Source organism: Ranitomeya imitator, chromosome 4 (genome assembly GCF_032444005.1).
Source record: "Ranitomeya imitator isolate aRanImi1 chromosome 4, aRanImi1.pri, whole genome shotgun sequence".
Classification (NCBI taxonomy): Eukaryota; Metazoa; Chordata; class Amphibia; order Anura; family Dendrobatidae; genus Ranitomeya; species Ranitomeya imitator.
Window position 1 is genome coordinate 561,425,638 of NC_091285.1, and position 24,754 is coordinate 561,450,391.

A 24,754-nucleotide genomic window follows, 5' to 3' on the forward strand; every position below is an offset into this window, starting at 1 on the left:
CTAACCCTAACCCTAGCCGTAACCCTAGCCCTAACCCTAACCCTAGCCCTAACCCTAGCCCTAACCCTAGCCCTAACCCTAAACCTAGCCCTAACTCTAATTTTAGCCCCAACTGCTCTTCTCCTGCCGGCCGGCAGATGGCGACAGATGGCGGGCGCACTGCGCATGCGCCCGCCATTTTCTTTTGCCAAGAAGATGCCGGCGGCCAGGAGAAGCAGCAGTAGGACCCAGGGACACTGGTAAGTATAATAGGGTCCCCGAATCCCCCTATTTCTCTGTCCTCTGATTTGCGATCACATCAGAGGACAGAGAATTACACTTTGCTTTTTTTTTTTTGCGGTCGCCGGTAAACAGTTAATTACCAGCAATCGCAAAACAGGGGTCGGTAAAACCGACCCCGATCATGTTCTTTGGGGTCTCGGCTACCCCCGGCAGCTGAGACCCCAAAGATTCCCCCGGTGCCGGCCGGCAGGCGCACTGCGCATGTGCCCGCCATTTTGAAGATGGTGGCGCCCATCGGGAGCCACGAGGAGCACCGGGGGAGACAAGTAAGTATTGGGGGGCTACCTGGGACCCCATTTCTCTGTCCTCTGATGTGCGATCACATCGGAGGACAGAGAAATTAAAAAGAAATCGCATTTTTTTTTTCGATCGCCAGTAAACGGTTAATTACCGGCGATCGCAAATGCGGGGTCGGTAAAAAAAACCCCGAATCATGTTCTCTGGGGTCTCGGTTACCCCCGGCAGCCGAGATCTCAGAGAAAATCCGACTCTGGGGGGCGCTATTTAATTTTTTCCACAGCGCCGTTAATTAACGGCGCTGTGGTTTAAGTACCCTTAGCGGCCGCCGTTAAAAGGTGTATCAGCGGTCGTTAAGGGGTTAAACAACACTTTTTATGGATATCTTTGAGAAATGGCTTTCTTCTTGCCACTCTTCCATAAGGGCCAGATTTGTGCAGTGTATGACTGATTGTTGTCCTATAGACAGACTGTCCCACCTCAACTGTAGATCTTTGCAGTTCATCCAGAGTGATCATGGGCCTTTTGGCTGTATCTCTGATCAGTCTTGTCCTTGTTTGAGATGACAGTTTAGAGGGACGGCCGGGTTTTGGTAGATTTGCAGTGGTATGATACTACTTCCATTTCAATATGATTGCTTGCACAGTGCTACTTGGGATGTTTAAAGTTTTGGAAATTATTTTGTATCCAAATCAGGCTTTAAACTTCTCCACAACAGTATCACTGACCTAAATAAACATACACCATATAAGGTACAAAAGGTGAAATGGTGCTATCAGAACGAACTACAGTATTCATATCCGTGCACCAGCCGGACTCTCCCTATCAGATATAGCACATATGAAAAAATGGAGAACGGTCCAGAAATATCAAAAATAACAATTTTATTGAATAAATAACAACTAATCAAAAGTACAAAATACAAAATATAAAAGACTAGGATCGGGAAAAAGGGGGCCCGAAGTCCCGACCAAAAAGATGGAAAAAATGGCCAGCATGGGAAAGACACACAGGCTAAGTGCCATACATAAATAAAGGAACCCTGAGTAATAAATCCGTTTGAGTCCAATGACTATTTACATCAGATATGTAGTGCGCACTACTTTCTGACAACACTCCGGTTCATGTATTATCACATTTGCTTACCCATGCTTCTGCCAGGTCGGGATCAATGCCCCCTGCCGCCATCGACGCGCGTTTCGCCTTCTTTGTCAAGGTGCGGTAGTGTGCCAACTGTCCCACCTCTCCTAAATACCCCTCAGATAACATGCTCACACGTGCGGCGCATGTCCTCAGACGCGAACGCCGGTGCTTGCATCACTTCCGGCACAAGTCCAGCACGCGAGCCAGGGCAGCAGGTAGAGCGCCGCTGGATCTCAGGCGCTGACATTAATGTGCCTAAAGCGATGCCCCAGAGCGCATCGATCCCGGACATGCGCACATGAGCATGAAAAGATGTTCCAGACAGGGGTAAACAAATATATTTACGCAACAAATCTAACTCTAATATTGGAACAAAACAAAAATAATAAATCCTTACTATGTAACATAAACGAGCCATATATAAAGAAAGAAAGACTAACCCCTATAAAAAACAAAAAAACATAAATAATAATATAAGCATGAAGAGAATACTAATAATACCAAAGTGAGTAAATACGAAAATCAATAATAATAAATCAAAAATCGAAAATATGCACAGTGAATGTGTATATATATGAAGTATACGTTTGACAATAAAAAATGCAAAAAATGCACATAAGATACGTACAATAAATATACAAAGGAGTGTATATCATACACTAATATAATAAACAGCATACAACCTCTCTGATGTTGAAACAGAAACTTTACGTATCCTCGAAGATTTGGAGGAGGAATCTAATACAGGCAGGGTAAGTGTGCCACCACCCCCCATCTCAGCTAGATGCACCACGTTTCCCCCCTTGTCAATTTGTCCGCAGGTCGAGATCTTCACACGTTTGGTAACCGAGGATTTTAAATCCATAAATAATAGATACAAAAATAACAACTTAACATTCCAGCAGAGACAGGCCTTGTGTGAGATCAAGACGTGGGACGATATTGTCATTAAACCATCTGACAAGGGGGGTAACGTGGTGCTGTGGCCTGTTGAGAAGTATGAGAGGGAGGCAATGAGACAGCTGCGGGACAAGGATGTATATACGCAGCTCCCTCAGAGCCCCCTCACTGCTTTTCAGAAACAATTGTCCACTATCCTTGAACTGGCATATGAAAGAGGTATTATCTCTAAAAAGATTCTGGGGGGTTTGGTGGCCCTTAATCCGGTGATCCCCACATTCTATCTTCTCCCCAAGATCCACAAGGATCTTGCCTCTCCTCCAGGTCGTCCTATTGTCTCTGGCATAGGGGGATTGTGTGACTCGACCTGTAAGTTCATTGAATACTATTTACATCCACAGGTCGAGACACTTCCCTCCTATGTCAGGGACACTAATGATGTGCTCAGGAGACTGGATGGCCTGCATGTGGACGCGGATGTGCTGATTGTCACGGCGGATGTTGAGGCATTGTATACCAACATCAGCCATGAAGATGGCATTGCGGCATCTAGATTTTATCTAGAAAATAGTAACCTTGATCCTGATATGCGTGAGTTGGTGTTGGAGCTTTTGTGGTTTGTCCTGACTCACAATTTTTTTACTTTTAAGGACCGTTTTTTTCTGCAGCGACGTGGGGCCGCCATGGGAGCGGCATGTGCGCCATCTTACGCTAATTTATTTTTGGGATTTTGGGAGCGTGATATGCTGCTGGAGGGCGCACATGCCGCTCCCCAGGTATTGGGTTGGTATAGATACATCGATGATGTGCTCTTTATGTGGCAGGGCCCAGTCGCTGAGCTTCAGGAATTTATGTCGGGATTAAACCGCAATGGCTCCAACATACACCTCACATACTCGTATCATCATCGGGAAATATCATTTTTGGATATCAGGATCTTGGTTCAAAGTGACGGCTTTATTCATACTGATTTATACCGTAAGGAAACATCTGTAAATGCGTTGCTGCATGCCTCGTCGGCACATCCGCGTTCCACGGTCAGGTCTATCCCAGTGGGCCAATTTCTTCGGGCCAAGCGCATTTGTTCTACTTCGACTCTGTTTGAGAGGCAGGCTGTGGATCTTGGGGAGCGTTTCACGGATAGAGGCTACAGCAGACGATGTATCAAGCGAGGGTATTTACGAGCTAAAAGTACTCCTAGGGATGGTCTGCTGGTGGATAGGGGGGGGCTTTGGTGTCCACAGGGACAACAAGTAAATCGAAAAAAGATGGTGAGTTACGTTTTATTTCCACTTTTAATCACAGGTGGGATTTGATGAGATCTATCTTGAATCGTCACTGGTCCGTTTTGTTAACGGACCCTACTCTCCAGAAATGCCTTCCACCTCATCCCCTCATGACAGCTAGGAGATCGAACAATTTACGCGACATTTTGGTGAAAAGCCACTATGTCGCTAAGCCACCTAAGTTGTTTCAGACTGGCATTCAGAGAAAAGGTTTCTTCCCCTGTGGTGAATGTCTGGCGTGTAGGAACCTCAAGCGTGCCACATCCTTCAAATCATCTGATGGCCAAAAAGAATTTAAAATCAACGATTATATCACATGCAAATCAACATTTGTTGTGTACTATGCGATGTGTCCGTGTGGCCTTGTCTACATTGGGCTTACATCACGCGAACTGCGTGTTCGCATTCGCGAGCATGTGAGAGACATTGTGGCCGCTCGGGGAGTGGAGGATGTGAGCACCTTGAGATCGGTCCCTAAACATTTTCGCCTTAAACATGATTGTAACCCAGGGGGCTTTAGAGCCTGGGGTATCGATCAAATTCATGCTGGTATAAGAGGGGGTGATGTAGGACGTTTACTTGCTCAGAGAGAATGCCGGTGGATTGTGACACTTAACACAATGTCACCGGCAGGTCTCAATGAAAACTTGAGCTTTAGTTCTTATTTATAATACTGGTGCCTCCCGTTCTGTGCTCTTTTTATTTTATTGTGTGTTCTGTCTATAATCTAATTTGTTCCTTTTCTTTATATTTGTAGTTTACAGCATCTATGTTCGCATATATGGATGCATTTTTATGTATCCGTTATTGGATCATCTGAGCCTGGCATAAGAGGAAGAGTTTTACACTGACGTCACTGTGTTCACAATTTTTGATGCTTTAAGTGGAAGAGTCTAAAATTGGTGTCATCTGTTCACAGATTGTATGCTGTTTATTATATTAGTGTATGATATACACTCCTTTGTATATTTATTGTACGTATCTTATGTGCATTTTTTGCATTTTTTATTGTCAAACGTATACTTCATATATATACACATTCACTGTGCATATTTTCGATTTTTGATTTATTATTATTGATTTTCGTATTTACTCACTTTGGTATTATTAGTATTCTCTTCATGCTTATATTATTATTTATGGTTTTTTGTTTTTTATAGGGGTTAGTCTTTCTTTCTTTATATATGGCTCGTTTATGTTACATAGTAAGGATTTATTATTTTTGTTTTGTTCCAATATTAGAGTTAGATTTGTTGCGTAAATATATTTGTTTACCCCTGTCTGGAACATCTTTTCATGCTCATGTGCGCATGTCCGGGATCGATGCGCTCTGGGGCATCGCTTTAGGCACATTAATGTCAGCGCCTGAGATCCAGCGGCGCTCTACCTGCTGCCCTGGCTCGCGTGCTGGACTTGTGCCGGAAGTGATGCAAGCACCGGCGTTCGCGTCTGAGGACATGCGCCGCACGTGTGAGCATGTTATCTGAGGGGTATTTAGGAGAGGTGGGACAGTTGGCACACTACCGCACCTTGACAAAGAAGGCGAAACGCGCGTCGGTGGCGGCAGGGGGCATTGATCCCGACCTGGCAGAAGCATGGGTAAGCAAATGTGATAATACATGAACCGGAGTGTTGTCAGAAGGTAGTGCGCACTACATATCTGATGTAAATAGTCATTGGACTCAAACGGATTTATTACTCAGGGTTCCTTTATTTATGTATGGCACTTAGCCTGTGTGTCTTTCCCATGCTGGCCATTTTTTCCATCTTTTTGGTCGGGACTTCGGGCCCCCTTTTTCCCGATCCTAGTCTTTTATATTTTGTATTTTGTACTTTTGATTAGTTGTTATTTATTCAATAAAATTGTTATTTTTGATATTTCTGGACTGTTCTCCATTTTTTCATATGTGCAGTATCACTGACCTGCCTGTTGTGTTCCTTGGTCTTCATGATGCTCTCTGTGCTTCAAACAGAACCCTGAGACTATCACAAAGCAGGTGCATTTATACAGAGACTTGATTACACACAGGTGGATTATATTTATCATCATTAGGCATTTAGGACAACATTGGATCATTCAGAGATCCACAATGAACTTCTGGAGTGAGTTTGCTGCACTGAAAGTAAAGGGGCCGAATAATATTGCACGCCCCACTTTTCAGTTTTTGAATTTCCACAAAAATTTAAAATAACCAATAAATTTCATTCAACTTCACAATTGTGTTCAACTTGTTGTTGATTCTTCACCAAAAATTTACGTTTGGTATCTTTATGTTTGAAGCATGATATGTGGGAAACTTTCGCAAGGCACTGTAGACCAGTTTTTTGTAGACCAGTAATCACAAATGTGTAGAAATTGATTTTAATGGAGATGCTGTGCATAAGATTTTGTGCAGTGGGCCCGGAAGCTGTGTGTTCTCCATATCATGGTAAGGCACATATAGCTTATATTGTAATAAAGATAGCAAAACAGAGTCATACTTATACAGCGTCATTAAATATGCTCCCAGTAAGAGGCCCGTAGAAGTTCGAACAATTAGAAGCAATCTTCAATATTGTGCACTCAAATTTGCTGTAAAATTTGAAAAGACCAGTGAGTACCATAATATGTTTTCTACAACAGCAGTGGATTATTGAATGTACATATAAAGATAGAGCATCATGGGTCATGTTGGGATAAGCCAGCCCTTGAGATAGACAATTATTGAATTTTATAGTTGCTTATAGTATTTGGCCGTACCAGTGGATGTTTCTTCTCGGTTTGTTAAATACGTAGCACATCTGTAAAGCTATTAAAAATAATAAAAGCAAGTAAACAAATTACTTCATGATGCTATATTTAAAAATGTTCTGGAGCAATTATCCAATAGAATAATATGAAATACAAAGTAATAATCTGTCCAAGAGCTTACAAACTATAACAAAGACAGATGAAGCACTTTATATATATATTTATTTATTTTACTTGCTTATAAAGCAACATTGCTTCCACAGTAATCATCATCACTCTCCCCACTGCGACTCACAATCTAAATTACATATCAGTATGTCTTTGGAGTGTACGAGGAAATCCACGCAAACACAAGGAGAACATACAAATTTCTTGTATCTGTTGTCTTTTGTGGGAGTTGAAGCCATACTTGGCCACTAAATCACTTTCATCCTATTCTTCTTCAGAAATTCAATGGCGATATATTGCAATATCTATCTTTGTGCATTCTTGAAGAACGACCTCTTTTAAGGCCCCGTCACACTTAGTGACGCTAAAGCGATCCCGACAACGATACGACCTGTCAGGGATCGTTGCTGCGTCGCTATGTGGTCGCTGGTGAGATGTCAAACAGTGAGATCTTCCCAACGACGCAGCAGCGATGCGGCGACCTGTAGCGACCTGTACAACGATGTCGTTGGTCGTTGTGACCCTGTCACATGGCAGCTATTATGACGATTCAGACCTCGATGAGGGACGTCCTGTGTGACTTTGTAGTCACACAGGCGTGCATTTGCGTTGCCTTTTCCGCGCCCATTCAGTTTCGATTGGTGGTCGCTACTGCGTTCTGATTGGTGGCGGCCTTGCCTTATGAGGCGAAACAATAGCCCTTCCGTCCTTTGTTCCTGACCTGACATGATAATTAGTAGGTGCCCTATAAATTAAGGAAAATGAAAACGCATTTGAGACCCCAAACGATACCTACCGTGCACAAAATATAGGTGTCAGAAGAACCGTTGAAGAATAGATAAATCGAAGAGGAGTCGCAGGCCGGAGAACTCTACAACGATCTGCAAACCACCATGCGGTCAAGAACAAAGGATGGAAGCGCTACTATGACGCCTTCTGTTGAAGGCATGACCGCCAATCAGAACGCAGTAGCGACCACCAATCGGAGCGGAGGGGTGCGGAAAAGGCAACGCAAATGCACGTCTATGTGTCGGTGTCTGAGTCGTCAACGAGGTCGTTGGTAAGGTGTCAAACACAGCGATATGTGCTACCCAGCGGGACCTCAACGATCAAAAAAAAGGTCCAGGCCATTCCGACACGACCAGCGATCTCACAGCAGGGGCCTGGTCGCTGCTACGTGTCAAACATAGCGAGATCGCTACTGAGGACGCTGTTGCGTCACAAAACTTGTGACTCAGCAGCGATCTCGCTAGAGACCTCGCTCAGTGTGAAGTACCCCTTAGAGTCTTGATACCGGATGGAGAGTTATGCTCATCTTTTCTCTTCAGAATTCCCCATAGGTTTTGCAGATGAGTTCAGATTAGGAGATATACTTGGCCACTGAATCACTTTCACCTTCTTCTTTTTCAGAAGTGTGATCCACCTTTCCAACATGACAATGATCCAAAACGCATATCTGTTACATTTCTGAAGAAGAACAGGGTGAAAGTGATTCATTGGCCAAGTATGTCTCTTGATCTAAACCCAACCGCAAACCCTATGGGGAATTCTGAAGAGACAAGTTAAGCATCACTCTCCACCCAGCATCCAGGCTCTAAAAGATGTCATTCTTCAAGAATGCACAAAAATAGATGATGTAATATGTCGCCAATATGTTCACTCTATGTCTAGAAGACGTGGTACTGTCTTATAAATCATGGAGGTCATACAACATTCTAGATGTAATAGTGTTTGATGTGGGGTGTATTCATTCTTGCGCCAACTAATTTGAGTAAAACTGATGATTTTGTAATGAAAGTTATATGACTAATCTTACTTTCATGTTATAGGTTAAAAAAAAATTCTATGAAACTTAGTCTTGTCAAAATTTTGGAAGTTGTTCTTCAATTCATTGAGATATTGATTGAAATTTTACTTTTCAAAGGGGGTGTAATCATTTATGCTGAGCACTGTATATATGTTGTACAATTTTCAGATGATGAGGTACTGAGTAGATACAGAATCTCCTTATCTAGAACACTCGCCAATGTTCCTGTATACTGCAGTGTATTGCATATGATTCTTTACATTGCATTAGTGTTCAGGCTTCCCAGAAAATTATATATTGATTTTGCCTGATCTCAGGATCTGATATATCAAATTAAGATCATTTCAGATCACGGACAATGATGTTTGACAACTAGTACGTATATAGCTGTAGGGTCACCTCCTGGTTAGAGGATAAAGGTTTGTAAAGAGTGATAAGATATTTAATAGAATACATAGTGGTGTGATAGTGTGTTCCAAGTCGTGTTTACACCATGGGGCTTGACAACTAGATTATATATAATGGTGCTGGGTAGATGTATTTTTGATAATTCGGCACTTATTTGTCCATGTACAATGAAGGGTAGTTTACAAACATTTTTTAGAATAATTAAATTGAAACACATGAGAGTTATACTTTTATGTTATCAGATAATAATGTTTCATATGAAAATGTTCTACTTGAAGGATAAGGATTGTCTGAATGATAAAAGGTCTGGAGGAAATGATGTTTACATTTATATTAAATAGTAACAGATAACCACCGATCAACTTCCTATATCATCAATTAGAAAGTTAATGACTATTAAGTTGTCAATTCTACTTTGTCCTATGTACAGTATATTAGCCTTTTTTGGACAAAACTACCTTTTTTAAAAAATAATTCTTTATTATATTAACAGTTAGCAAACAGTTTTGTAAAAAACAATGAATAGGAATAATGATGATTTGAACTGTATCATAAAAGCAAAAACTTATTAAACAGCTTAAACAAAATAATAATAAATTTAAAACTTGAAACTATGCATCTGGTCATGTCAATACTAATATAAGTAGCTGAAGTAGGACAACTAACCTAGTGAGTCTTAAGAAAGGAGGAAATGAGTTGAAAAGCAGGACTTAGTCCCAAAGACGTCTGCTCGCCGCTGACCAGTACTGGCTACAAAGGTCAAGCCTGGAAAAACAGTAGTAACCAGTCGCCCAGTATCAGCCTGAGCCAGACGCTGGGATCGACGTCTCCGCTGTGCAGGCACCACTGCGGCTGGGGAAGAATGGGAGACCGCAGAGGAGGTTTTTGCTACTGCACTTGGGGACACTTTGAAAGTTTTCCCATTTTTTTGGACTGACTGACCTTCATTTCTTAAAGTAATGATGGCCACTCGTTTTTCTTTATTTAGCTGCTTTTTTCTTGCCACAATACAAGTTCTTACAGTTTATTCAGTAGGACTATCAGCTTTGTATCCACCAGACTTCTGCACAACCCAACTGATGGTCCCAACCCCATTTATAAGGCAAGAAATCCCACTTATTAAACCTGACAGGGCACACCTGTGAAGTGAAAACCAGAGGTAGTGACTACCTCTTGAAGCTCATCAAGAGAATGCCAAGAGTGTGCAAAGCAGTCATCAAAGCAAAAAGTGGCTACTTTGAAGAACCTAGAATATAAGACATATTTTCAGCTGTTTCACACTTTTTTGTTAAGTATATAATTCCACATGTGTTAATTCATAGTTTTGATGCTTTCAGTGTGAATGTACAATTTTCATAGTCATGAAAATACAGAAAAAGCTTTAAATGAGAAGGTGTGTCCAAACTTTAGGTCTGTACTGTATGTTTTATGTTTTGTCTGAAATGTTAGTGTTTAAGAGAAAATATGCCTGGATACAATTTTGCAGCCAGATTCTGATTAATTCTGGTTTGGGTAGGATAAATCAACTAACAGATGCCATTTAGGGTTCAATTTGTAAACATACCATGTCTCTAAGTAACTTTGTTTATACTGTAGCACTGGATGCGGTGAGTCTCTTATTTGCATGCTTCTCATACCATAGCAGCTGCGTTGTCCTAATTGTCTTATAAAATGTGCATACCCCAAATTACAGGAAACATCATACTTTATATGAGATGAGCAAATTAATTTGATAAGAAACAAATTTGTTTTGAATTTCCAGGAGTTTGCTAAGTCAAACAATTTTCAATTTGCTTTGTGTGAGTCAACTAAAATGTCTGCTGCCATTTAACACTTTGCACAGAAAGATGACCCCGGGCAGGTTCCTCATAATGCCTTACAGCTATCATATTGCCTGATCTAGCATAGCGAATCAAGAAGGACTCTCATATCCTATATAAAAGCAGAAGCAGGAAATGCAGCAGCCAATTATTTGTGAATCTGGAAAGTGAAAGGATGTCACAGCTCTAAGCTCAACCATAGATATAGAGAGAAAGCCATAAAACATAGACTAAACTGTAAGGATGCATTCTCATTTTGCAACCATATTAATGTTTTCTTTTTGTTCACCATCTGAGCAAAAATACATTGTTTTCACATGCCTATTGAAAATGGCACCAAAAAGTGTTGCAGTTCTGCTACAAATGCAGCATGAAATCACAATGCGGGAGCAATGTGTGAATAAAGCCTAATAATTATGTGTGACAGCACAGCAGCAAAGAGGGTTAATGCATCCATTAGTGCCCTGGATGAAGCTGCACCTCCTATACATAGAACAACTCGTCACAGATGGTGACAACCGTGGCACACGCTGCAAACACGTTTCCTGCAGCGGTGCTCCAGGTGCGCTGAACGTCTGTGGAGAAAATCTAATCTACCCGAAGATTTCATCCATTATAAGTTCATGCTAAAAACATACAACTCTGTCCTTCACCTCTCCAAACAAACCTATTTCAACACCTTCATAACCTCGCTGTCTAATAACCCTAAACGTCTCTTTGACACTTTCCAGTCCCTACTCAACCCAAGAGTGCAGGCCCCAACCATGGATCTCCGCTCTGACGATCTGGCCAATTATTTTAAAAAAAATTGACCACATTCGACAAGAAATTATCTCCCAATCCCTTCATACCATGCACTGCCCTCCCTCCCCCACTGCATCTAGTTCACTCTCTGACTTTTAACCAGTTACAGAAGAAGAAGTAATCAGGCTCCTTGCATCTTCTCGCCCAACCACTTGCACCAGTGACCCCATTCTGTCACATCTCCTCCATTCCCTTTCCCCGGCTGTCACCTCTCACCTAACAAAAATATTCAACCTTTCTCTCGCTTTCGGTATTTTTCACTCCTCATTTAAGCATGCCATCATACATCCATTACTTAAAAAACCATCCCTCGATCAAAACTGTGCCGCTAATTATAGACCTGTCTCTAATCTTCCCTTCATCTCTAAACTCCTCGAACGCCTGGTCCACTACCATCTTACCCGCGATCTCTCAGATAACTCTCTTCTCGACCCTCTTCAATCTGGTTTCCGCTCTTAACACTCTACTGAAACTGCCCTCATCAAAGTCTCTAATGATCTAATAACAGCTAAATCTAGTGGTCACTACTACATGCTAATTCTCTTGGATCTCTCCGCAGCATTCGACACTGTGGATCATCAGCTCCTCCTCACTATGCTCCGCTCCATCGGCCTCAAGGACACCGTTCTCTCCTGGTTCTCCTCCTGTCTCTCTGACCGATCCTTCACATATCTTTTGCTGGTTCCTCCTCCTCTCACCTTCCCCTTACTGTAGGGGTTCCTCAAGAACCAGTCCTAGGCCCCTCCTCTTCTCTTTGTATACCGCCCCTATTGGACAAACAATCAGTAGATTTCGTTTCCAGTACCATCTCTATGCTGACGACACCCAATTATACACTTCTTCTCCTGATATCACGCTGACCTTTTTTGAAAACACCAGTGATTGTCTTACCGCTGTCTCTAACATCATGTTCTCTCTCTATCTGAAACTGAACCTGTCAAAAACTGAACTTTTCGTGTTTTCTCCCTCTACTAACCTACCTTTGCCTGACATTGCCACTTCTGTGTGCAGTTCCACCATTACTCCAAAGCAACATGCCCACTGCCTTGGGATCTTACTTGATTCCTAGCTTTCATTCACCCCCCACATCCGATCACTGGCTCGCTCTTCTTATCTGCATCTCAAAAATATTTCTAGAATTTGCCCTTTTCTTACTTTCGACTCACCAAAAACTCTTAGGCCATGATCACACGATCCTTTTTTTCATGCGGAATTGCCGCAATTTTCCCGCTGCGGGTCCGCAGCTGTTTTCCATGCAGGGTACATTACATTGTACCCTATGGAAAACAGGAACTGCTGTGCCCACAATGCGGAAAATAAAAAAAAAAGCCGCGCTGAATAGCTGCGGGAAAAAAGAAGTACCATGTCACTTCTTTTTTCGGAGCCGCAGCAGTTCTGCACCCATTGACCTCCATTGTGAGGTCAAACCCGCAGTAAAACCCGCAGATGAAAAAAATATCTGCGGGTTTTACTGCGGTTTGTGGTGCAGAACCGCTGCAGCAGGAAGTGCGGGGAAGTGGGCGGAAGTGCGTGGGCGGAGTGTGGCTGCCCCCCCCGTGCTCCGATCCCGCCCCCCCTGTGCTCCAATCCCACCGCCCCGTGCTCCGATGCCCCCCCAGTGCTCCGATGCCCCCCCCGTGCCCTAATCACCCCCCTTATACTTACCCGGCGTCCCGGTGTCCGTCCGGCCGTCTTCTCCCTGGGCGCCGCCATCTTGCAAAATGGCGGGCGCATGCGCAGTGCGCCCGCCGAATCTGCCGGCCGGCAGATTTGTTCCAAAGTGCATTTTGATCACTGAGATATAATCTATCTCAGTGATCAAAATAAAAAAAAATAGTAAATGACACCCCCCCCCCTTTGTCACCCCCATAAGTAGGGACAATAAAAAAAAATTAAGAATTTTTTTTTTTTCCACTAAGGTTAGAATAGGGTTAGGGGTAGGGTTAGGGGTAGGGTTAGTGTTAGGGGTAGGGTTAGGGTTAGGGGTAGGGTTAGGGGTAGGGTTAGGGGTAGGGTTAGAGTTAGGGTTAGGGTTAGGGGTAAGGTTAGGGGTAGGGTTAGGGTATTTTCAGCCATTTTAACCCTAAAAAACTTCCCAGAAAACACACAGACTCTGCATAGAAAACTGCATAAAAAAAAGATCAAAAAAAGGATAAAAAAACGCATCAAAAAACGCATCAAAAAAGGACAAAAAAAGGACCAAAAAAAGGACCTGCGTTTTCTGCCAAGAGCTGCAGTTTTTTAAAAAACAGTCCTGAAAAAAAAAGGATGGAAATCAGGAACGTGTGAACATACCCTTACTGTTTCACTTGTTCATTCTCGTCTGGACTATTGTAACTCTCTACTAATCGGCCTCCCTCTTACCAAACTCTCCCCGCTCAAATCTGTCCTTAATGCTGCTGCCAGGATCATATTCCTCACCAATCATTACACCGATGCCTCTACCTTGTGCCAGTCATTACACTGGCTACCCATCCACTCCAGAATCCAGTACAAAACTATTACCCTCATCCACAAAGCACTCCATGGCCCAGCACCCTACCATGACCCTACCACCCTACATCTCCTCTCTGATCTCAGTCTACCACCCTACCCATGCCCTCCGCTCAGCTAATTACCTCAGGTTAGCATCCTCAATAATCAGAACCTCCCACTCCCGTCTCTAAGACTTTACACGTGCTGCGCTGATTCTTTGGAATGCTCTACCCAGGTTAATATGATTAATTCCCAATCCCCACAGTTTTAAGCGTGATCTAAAAACTCATTTGTTCAGATAGGTTAATGCGCTGAGGCGGTGAGCCAAACTATCCCTGTGTGGCCCATTCAAAAAAAAAAAAAAACTTAAACCATAATTAGGTTCCTCGCATCATGTTCTCATACACTTTATGCAGTTAATAGCCCTCTATATCTGTACTGCAACATACTTAGGCAGTGAACTGGTTCATGCAGCTTTACATGAACACCTGAGCCTTACACTATGGCCGGTCCGAATAACTAAAGCAATTGTTTCCATCCACCTCTCGTGTCTCCCCTTTTCCTCATAGTTTGTAAGCTTGCGAGCAGGGCCCTCATTCCTCTTGGGAACTATTTTGAACTGTGATTTCTTTTACACTGTAATATCTATTTTCAGTACAAGTCCCCTCTATAATTTGTAAAGTGCTGCAGAATATGTTGGCGCTATATAAATAAAATTATTATTATTATTATTATCATTATTATTATTATTATTATATAAGGAAAAGAAAATATTGTCATTTTTTTTGCTTCTTGTATTTGGTGAATCTGGCTTATTTTAATTACCGTAATAAAAAATTTACTCATCCCTAGTCACTAAAAAACCTTAAACAACCAATGACTTAAAGTCTGTTTGACCAGAACTCAATGCACCAGCAATACCCTGCGTTCAAGCTATTCTGTAAAGATTACTGTTTATATCTTTACATTTTGTCTATGTTACTGCCTCATGACACCAAAAGGACGAGGGTCCAAAGATTTTCATTCATGATGCAAAAAGAACTAAGCTAACCCCGGATTTAGTAAATGAAGATGAAGTGAAGTCTATGCCCTAAAGCTGGCCAGTCACAAAAAATCATGTAGCCAGAAGTAGGCATAATGAGCCCATTCACATTCAATTTTATTGGAAATGACCCAGGGTTCAATTCATAATATAAATTATTATATAAATTCTTGAGTTCCTCAACTTGGATGTTCAGATAAGTACTTTATATGGGGCCATATAGGGTCGCACATTTACAATGATCTCCAGGATAGACAGTTACTGTTTGACTGCACATACATGGTAATTGTGTATACTGGCCGAATAATGTGAACAGAACAGTATTGAACATGACAGAAAACACTGTCAAAAGAAGACCATTGACAACCCCTATCAACCTTTGTGGGTGGTAGTCTTCTTCCAGCAATAATAAGTGGCAAGGGAAGCAGATGTGATGGACCACACAATTAAACAACATCCTAATGTTCAACCTTTGCGTCTAATGGCAAGATTGTCATGTGTGGGTGGCTAATGACATGGGTTTTGTTATAGTAACAATAGTGATAATGTCAAACTGTTTATATACATTGTATATCTTGTCGCTGATGGCAGAACGCTCATCTGCTTTGTGTAACTGAAACAGTCACCTAATTTTACATTTATTCCAGTTATTTAATGCTAAGTTTAGGCAAAGATTAATCTGTGGTCACCTCTTACCTTATGATGAAGTCCCATATTTAATCTTATGCGATAAGTGGCATAAACTAGAAACATTGATTGTGTTTCTTTCTTTGTTTTGTGTTAAACATTTGCTTTTTTGCTTCAGCCCAAAAACGCTAAAACTTCCACGCAAAACACCGAAATATCAACTATCGGAATGCGGACAACTAACCATTAAAGTTGAGTCTGCAATGACATCTGTCAGTACATGAAATATGTTTCTTCTGTCCTACCAGATACAAATGTGAAACCAAAATAATCTATTGTTTGATATCCATAATGAAAATCTCCTTCTTTGTATGACAGATCTTTAGGAGCTTCAGACATGAAAAAGATCAGACTTTTGGAAGCGCACAAGTAGCTTTCATGTTCTCTAGATAGCTATACTTCAGATGTGGAAAAAATGGGAAGACAAGACAAATTGTCTCTTTAGATGTTTGATATCATTGTTTCAGGGATACTTTCAAGCACTTGTTAAAAAGTCACTAACACCAATGTGTGCTACATTTCAAATACTTTAGTAATGTCTTAGTTAACTCCTCAAATTGTTTTCAACACAATAAAGAATAATAAGTTTAATATTGTTCTTTTCATGTTAATTTTAATGGAAACAAAAAGAAAAAAACTGCATTGGAAAACCCAGAAACCAATAAACTTATTATTTAATTTTGTATTTTCATATAAAGAGAATATTAATGATGTTTAAAAAAAGATTATCAAAGAAAGACAAGTATTTAGTAATTTGTATTTTGGTTCATATTTAAAAGATCAATCAAGATTTGTATGTTTAAAGAGAATGTATCATTTAACCCTAAACTGAAATAACAGCTTAAATGATCATATGTAGCATACCTATATTTGCTATTATTATAAAATATGTCTTAGAAAGTTAACTTTTTCATAAAAATATTGTATGCTAGAGACTCTTGAACGGTCCGCTTAGACATTCCTCATCTGTGAAATGATAATAGTTACTCCTCCCGATCCCCACTAATCTGCTTAATCTTACAGATGACAGAGGGTGACATTAGAGGTCATAAAAATTGTCAAACCTGAGAAAATGGTAGAGGTTTACACTTCAAAAATGTAGGGCTGCCCAGTAGACACTTTAGAGATGAGTAGTGATGGGTGAATAGTTAAATATTCCGATTCGGGAAAGTCGGCACAAATACTTTCTAATATCCATGCAGTTTTACCGAATAGCAAATCCAATGCAAGTTAATGTTATTTTTCTGCTGAACCCAACAAACAGGTCTGGGGGCATGAGAAAAAAGCTGAAATGGATAGTAAAGTGCTAATACTAAATGGGACCAGCATGGAGAAGATGCCTGCATGCCTTTCTGACCAATATGTGTATGAGAGACTTTGATACGGCGTGCAGTCACCCATGGAAACTGGACACAGGGAAGGCCAGCGTGTTTAGAGACTGTGATTCGAAGCATGCACTATGAAGGTTTGTGTAAGGCTGTGAGTACAGACTGTCATACAGCGGTGCAGGACACCCACGGGAATAAGTCAGAGGAGGACTGGCGTGTGTAGATAAGCCCCCAATGTAACCTGAAAGATAAGAAAAACAAGTTAGATTATACTCACCCAGTACTGCAGTGCGCAGGCGCCAGGCCTCTCTGACCTTTCCCGGCGCCTGCGCACTGCACTACTTTGCTCTGCCCACAACAGGGCAGACAAAGTACGCCTGCACAGGAGCCATGACAGGAAGCAAAGAAGAGGATGTCATCGTATGAAGATGGGAGGCGCTGGACCCGGACCGCGACGCCCACCGGATCAGACTACAACGTGACAGCGCCTGGGTGAGTATAATCTGGGTGAGTATAGAATGCTGTAGATAAGCCCCTGATGGCGATGACCTTAGTTTATAGGCCTAAAATTAGGGTAACAGATTCCCTTTAAAGAGACCTAAACATACACGACTTTGGGTAAATGGATGGCAACTATTCTTCACTGCTGTACTATCACAAACTATCTATACAGTTTAATCAGTGTTTTATGTCTTTTTCTCACTACCTTTATGGCTAAATTGTGAGTTGTGAAATATTCTCGCTATCCAGAGTAACCACAAAATGGTTCCATGTTCTTCCTCAGCTTTTATACACCTCATGATAGTCATTTCTCTTTGGCAGTGCTATACCATGTTATATCATCGCAGAATGCAGAAGCTATAAAATGGCAGTGGCCATTTTAGCTGATTCACGCAAAACAAATTGCACATTGTTCAATTTTGCCATATTCAGTGAATTTTGCTAAATTTGACACAAATCTGTTTCCATACAAATTCACGTATATTTATTTAATGGTCATTTGCATATAGTTCTGATGTGTATAAAGGTAGATTTTTCAATGAATGCTTTATTAACAACACAAAACATGACTATGTTTGTACTTCTTTACATAACACTTATTTACTTGTAAGAAGGTGGCACTGGGTGGTATTCGTGGGTAAGTCTACTAAGCAACAGTCAGTGAGCAGAGAGGGTAGGCAATTGAGGGTCCCCACCACCTCCTTACACTCCTCCCTCCTAACATATGGTCATCCCCGACCATGACGGCACCTGTAAACTGTAAAACAGTATATATAAAAACATTAATAAAATTAATTCAGCGTTTCTCAAATGTTTCTTGTGGATCATCCGTGACCTCGGCTCTACTTGGTTAGAGCCCTGGAACAGAAGTTCTCGTTCCTTTTAAAGTGAGTCCAACTGACTCTTTTTCTGTGGCTCCTAGGACCCGTCCACTTGAGGTGCCACATATCATCAGTTCGGGCCCATAGGCCAGGCCTTTTCCGTTCCGGGTATCCGAACACAGGAGACCGACAAGAACAAACACCTGGCCAACTTGACAACAGTCCAAGTAGTCCTGACTCGGCTCGCTCCTCGGGTCCTCCTGCACAGATCTTTCCCTCTCCCTCCTTTTAGTAGAACACAGGCTCTTAAACACACATGGGCTATTACATCAAGGAACAGTTCAGGGTAAAAATGGGTTAAATTCGGGGCAACTATAGGTAAGATGTAGGGTTAAAACAACACAGTCCTTGGTGTTTAACCCTTTCAGGGCTCCAGTCCCATAATCCAGCAGGGGATGTGTAACCGTACGCAAAAAAAACTTGGAGGAGGGGGAAATGAAAACAACAGTCTTTCATCCGTGACCACTCGGGTTACTCACGACACTCAGTCCCAATGTCGTCCAGGGCTCCCTGACCTTCAGGAGGCACAGAACAGTCTCTCATTTAGTGCTTAGTACAACTGGCACAACTCTTCTCACTTAAAGGGGTCCTCTCTGTCAATGCAGGGCTGCTGACCAATGCAGTGGGTCGCACTTTGGCCCTGAATAACAATAAATGTGTGGCAGAAGACCCGCTGGAGGAGGACTCAACACTGTTTCTCTGGCTTCTTTCCTCCAGCAGCAGCCGACTCAGCAAACTTGGAGCCTTCTGCTCCAATGATCCAACTATGACAAACACTTCCTTTTAGGGCGCCTCTGCCCTCTGGCCCTCTGTAGGGGCCCCGCGTCATCCGGCTGAACATTGTTTCTCTTCCGAGGCACTGCAGCTCCTTTAAAATTCGGTGCCCTTGCTATTTCTTCTATTCAATCACTCCCGCTTCCCTTCAGGCCTCTTCTGCCATGGGAGCTCAGGGTTCATCCAAGTAGATGCCACGGGGAGATGCGGAGGCTGGGGAAGGTGATGGGACAGGAGTAGATGCGGGAGCTGAGTTGAGGGTAGATGATGCACTCACCGTGATTGCAGCCAGCTGTGATGGTCCTCCACTGTGGCAGCATGAACTCATGATCACAGCCACAACGGTCCCTCTCTCCGTGACTTCCGGTATCTCGATCACTTCTTCTGGCTCCGGCTTCTCTGCATCCATGGTGTTAAAGCTCCCGGTGATCTTTATTTGCACAGGTATCTCACTTGGCAATGGCGTCTCTCTTCTGGACATGCCTTCTTGATCTTCTGCGCTCCAACCGTTCGTAGGTTGAGTTACTTCTGGCTGCCCCACCTGTTTCCTCACACTCTGCTGGAAAGGCTGAAGCTTCTTCTTTGCCCACATCCATTTTGGGAGGGCATTAATCACAGAGGGAATTGGCTTTGGCTTAGGTAACGGCCTCCTTCCTTTTGGCACCAGTTTCGTTCTCGGATGCCCAGGAAAGGTGGCACCACTCTCCATTTTCACGCCCTTGACTGTCTCCTTCTCGACAGTGTTTGGCGCCATCTTGAAACAAAACTCAGTCATCAGTTCACAAGTCCTGGGAATCTTTTCCATCAGCTCTGTAGCTGCAAGACTCCTGGATTTGATCATGCCGACTATACCAAATGTAGCAAGGTAGCACGGGGTGGTAGTCATGGGCAAGTCCACTAATCAACAGTCAGTGAGGAACCTGGCCTCTAGCACATGAAGAGATGAGTACTCACTGCATCAGCTAGAATCCTAATCCCAGGAAGCACCACAGAGTCGCAATCTTTGTTCCAACATTTAAACTTTACTAAACGGCAGGGCATCCATCACATCCAGGGGTACAGTTCACAGAGGTCAACAGTTCCTATACTTTCCCTGCCATCTCTATGGACCATTCGGGCCCTGTGTTCTGCCTGGGTATGATTCCATTGAGCTGATGCCTGTTCCCACTGCTCTCCAGTCTGGAGCAGCTGTGTCCCCCATGACCGGGAAACTCTCTGTGCTCACTGATGCACACATCCTGCCCTGAGCAAAACTGCCCAGGCTTTTGCTACCTATGCAGGAAATGCTTCCCCTATACCCCTGTGGCTCTGCAGTGTCACACACTTAACTCCTCCCAGCTGCTTAACTCTTCTGTCCCTGAACTAAAGCACATAATTACATTTACGGTAACAAGACATTAAGAGTACATAACATTATGATACCGCACATAGCACAATACAAGAACATAAGAAAATCACACATTATATTAATAAAACATTAGGAAGCCGCACATGGCACGGTTACTTGACATTCAGGAAAGGAAAGGCAATCGAGGGTCCTCGCCACCTCCTTACATACTCCTGGTAACATATTGAAAGGTTCTACTTGATAATAGAGTATCTTTTTTTTCCAAGCTTTCTCTCTGGATGAATAGGACTTTGATGACAAGTGGCATACTGCTAAAAGTGACAGACAACATGGCCACTAAGAGTCCCTTGAGACAGGAAGGAGGTGCTGTGGCTGATCTGTACAAGACCACTACTAAATGTCTCAATTTCAGCAGCATTTCCATTCTCAAGATGCAGATACAATTACCGTATATACTCAAATTTAAGCCAACCCGAGTATAAGCCCAGACCCCTAATTTTGCCACAAAAAAATGTGAAAACCTAATGACTCGAATATAAGCCTAGGGTGGGAAATGCAGCAGCTACTGGTAAATTTCAAAAATAAGAATAGATACCAATAAAAGTAACATTAATTGAGACATCAGTAGGTTAAGTGTTTTTGAATATCCATATTGAATCAGGAGCCCCATAAGATGTTCCATACAAAATATGCCCCATATAATGATCCATACAAAATACACCCCATATAATGCTCCATACAGTTCATGATGGGCCCCATATAATGCTCCATACAAAATACACCCCATAAAATGCTCCATAAAGTTTATGATGGGCCCTGTTGTGAGTTCTGTTGTCGGGCTCCCTCCTGTGGTCATGAATGGTACTTCGGCTGGTTCTGTCCATGGACTTTCTCTGGTGGCTGTGGGTGTTTCTAAGTTTCCTTCCTCAGGTGATGAGGTTAATTCGTTAGCTGGCTGCTCTATTTAACTCCACTTAGATCTTTGCTCCAGGCCACCTGTCAATGTTCCAGTATTGGTCTAGTTCACTCCTGGATCGCTCCTGCGACCAGTCTTCCCAGCAGAAGCTAAGTGACTGCTTGTTTTTCTCTGGTTTGCTATTTTTCTGTCCAGCTTGCTATTTCGATTGTTCTTGCTTGCTGGAAGCTCTGGGACGCAGAGGGAACGCCTCCGCACCGTGAGTCGGTGCGGAGGGTCTTTTTGCGCCCTCTGCGTGGTCTTTTTGTAGGTTTTTGTGCTGACCGCAAAGTAACCTTTCCCATCCTCTGTCTGTTCAGTAAGTCGGGCCTCACTTTGCTAAATCTATTTCATCTCTGTGTTTGTATTTTCATCTTTACTCACAGTCATTATATGTGGGGGGCTGCCTTTTCCTTTGGGGAATTTCTCTGAGGCAAGGTAGGCTTTATTTTTCTATCTTCAGGGCTAGCTAGTTTCTTAGGCTGTGCCGAGTTGCATAGGGAGCGTTAGGCACAATCCACGGCTATTTCTAGTGTGGTTGATAGGATTAGGGATTGCGGTCAGCAGAGTTCCCACGTCCCAGAGCTCGTCCTATATTATCAGTAACTATCAGGACCACCAGGTCATAACAGGGCCCCATAAGATGCTTCATACAAAAATATGCCCCATATAATGGTGCGCAAAGGTTGATTATGGCCCCATAAGTTTCTCCATAGAAACCTTTGCCCCAAAAAATTCTGCATAAAGGTTGATTGTGGCCCCATAAGATGCTCCATAGAAACATTTACCCCATATAATGCTGCATAAAGGTTGATTATGGCCCCATAAGATGCTCCTTAGAAACATTTGCCCCTCATGCTGCTGCTGCAATTTTAAAAAAATGACATACTCACCTCTTGTCCTGACCAGGCAGGGACACCGGCACTTGCGATATTCACCTGTCTCCATTCAACTGCCATGTGCCACTCCGTCTTCCGGCTCTCTGCAGTGACTGTTCAGGCAGAGTGTGCGCACTAAACACGTCATGGCGCCCTCTGACCTGAACATCACAGCAAGAGGATGCGGAAGATGGAGCCCGGCGGTGAAACGGGGACAGGTAAATATCGCATGGCTCACCCTCCCCCGTAATACTCACCCTCCTGGCACGGTTTGCATGTTCCTGCTTCTCTGATGTGATTGGCTCTTTGGCACCAGCAGCTTGTTCCTCTGTTCAGCCGTCACTGGTATTGCTCATTAAAGTAATGAATATGCGCTCCACCCCTATGGGAATTGTGTCCATATTCATTATTTTAATGAGTGGTATGATGTGACCGCTGAACACAGGAAGAGCTGCCGGCGCCCGGAGACCATTGGAGAAGCAGGGACCACGCCGGGAGCAGGTGAGTATGATATGACAGTGAGACAGACTGGTGGGGGTGACTTGAGAATAAGCTGAGAGGGGCACTTTCAGCCTAAAAAAATGGGTTAAAAATCTCAGCTTATACTCGAGTATATATGGTAAACATAATGATGTAACAGGCAGCCATCAATTTCCTGTCTCACCATTCATCCTGTATGTTTATGTGTTCCAGCATAGCGAGTGTGTTGACATCACAAGATTGTGCCTGGTGTGCAGCGCCTCAGTCAACACAATGTATAGAGTAGAGCAGTGCATCAATGAAACTGGCGATGTATGTAGTTTTACTTTTTATTTTATTGGTATACATTTTTAGAGGGCTGTGGGGGAACATCATAATTCGTATTGGGACCTTAAAGCTTTCATAATCTATGTGGGGTACTGTGAAAGCATCATACTGTGTGTGGAGGGATATAAGGTTCATTATACTATGTGTGAGTTACTGTGGGAAGCCATAATACTGTGTGTGAGTGTCATTATTTTGTGAGAGGAGACAAGGCATCATACAGCTTGTGGCGCGGCTGTGGAAACCATCATTCTGTACATGGTGGGGTATGAGAGCCATCATGGTGTTTTGGGGGGGACTTTTGGGGCCATAACACTGTGGTGGGCTGTGAGGTCTATCATAATGTGTATCAGGGGCTATTGACGCAGCATGTGTTGGGAACTATGTAGCCCATCACAGTGTGCTTTGGGGGCTGTTGGGGCATCATACTATGTGGGGTGCGCTGTGGAGTCTATCATACTGTGTGTGAGGGGGTGTAAAGGGCCATTATACTTTGAGTGTGAGAGACTGTGAGGCCATAATACTGTATGTGGGAGCCATGATACTACGTGGGGCATCATACTGTGACACTGAGTAACTTCCCAGGGACAAGCAGTGAGGAGGGGACGTCTTTCTCCACTTTCACCTATGCATCCTGGTTCTAGATTCCAAGTTTAAGTTTTGTTAACTGTAGGCTGTCAGTTACATTAAAATATAAAATAAAAAAAATAAATAAATAAAAAACAACGAAAAAAAGAAAAAAGCAAACAATTAAAAAAAACAGTTTTGGATTACTCGCTCATTGCCTCTTCAGCCTATCCGACTGCATCAATCTCTTCTTCCCATTGAACCTACGCCTCCTGGTTTTAGATTGCCAGTTTGAGTTTTGTTAATTGTAGGCTGTTTTAAGTCAGTTCCATTGAAAAAAATGAAAAAAATAATAAAAAGTGTGGGATTACTTCTCCCTTGCCTCTTCCACCTAAACTACCAAGTCCACCTCTTCCTCCCCTTGGACCTATACCTCCTGGTTCTAGATTGCTAGTTTTAGTTTTGTTATTTCTAGGTTATTTTACATCAGTTCCATTTAAAAAAATTGCCCCCCAAAATATATAAAAACTATGAAAAAAAAAACAAATACAAAAAATACCTCCCCCTCAATTTTTTGGGGATTACTACTCCTTTGCCTCTTCCTCCTATATCGCTATTTCCACCTTCTCCTCCTCTACTTGGACCTATTCCTCCTGGTTCAATATTATTTTTATTTCTGCTCTGATTAGCGTAGGGACAGGATGCAGCTGCAGCGAGAGACAGTATTATGTTTTGCTGTGCACAGTTTTACAAAAACACTTTCTATGTGTACTCTGCACCCGTATCTGTCATGTACTGTGCTTACCCAAGCATTTTAATAAACTGTAGCCGTGTCATTGGGAGTGATGTGCGTCTAAACTTTTTCTACTCTTGTACCACCATGTCTTGATAGTACTTTGCCAAAAGCCACTATGTGTACTCTGTAACC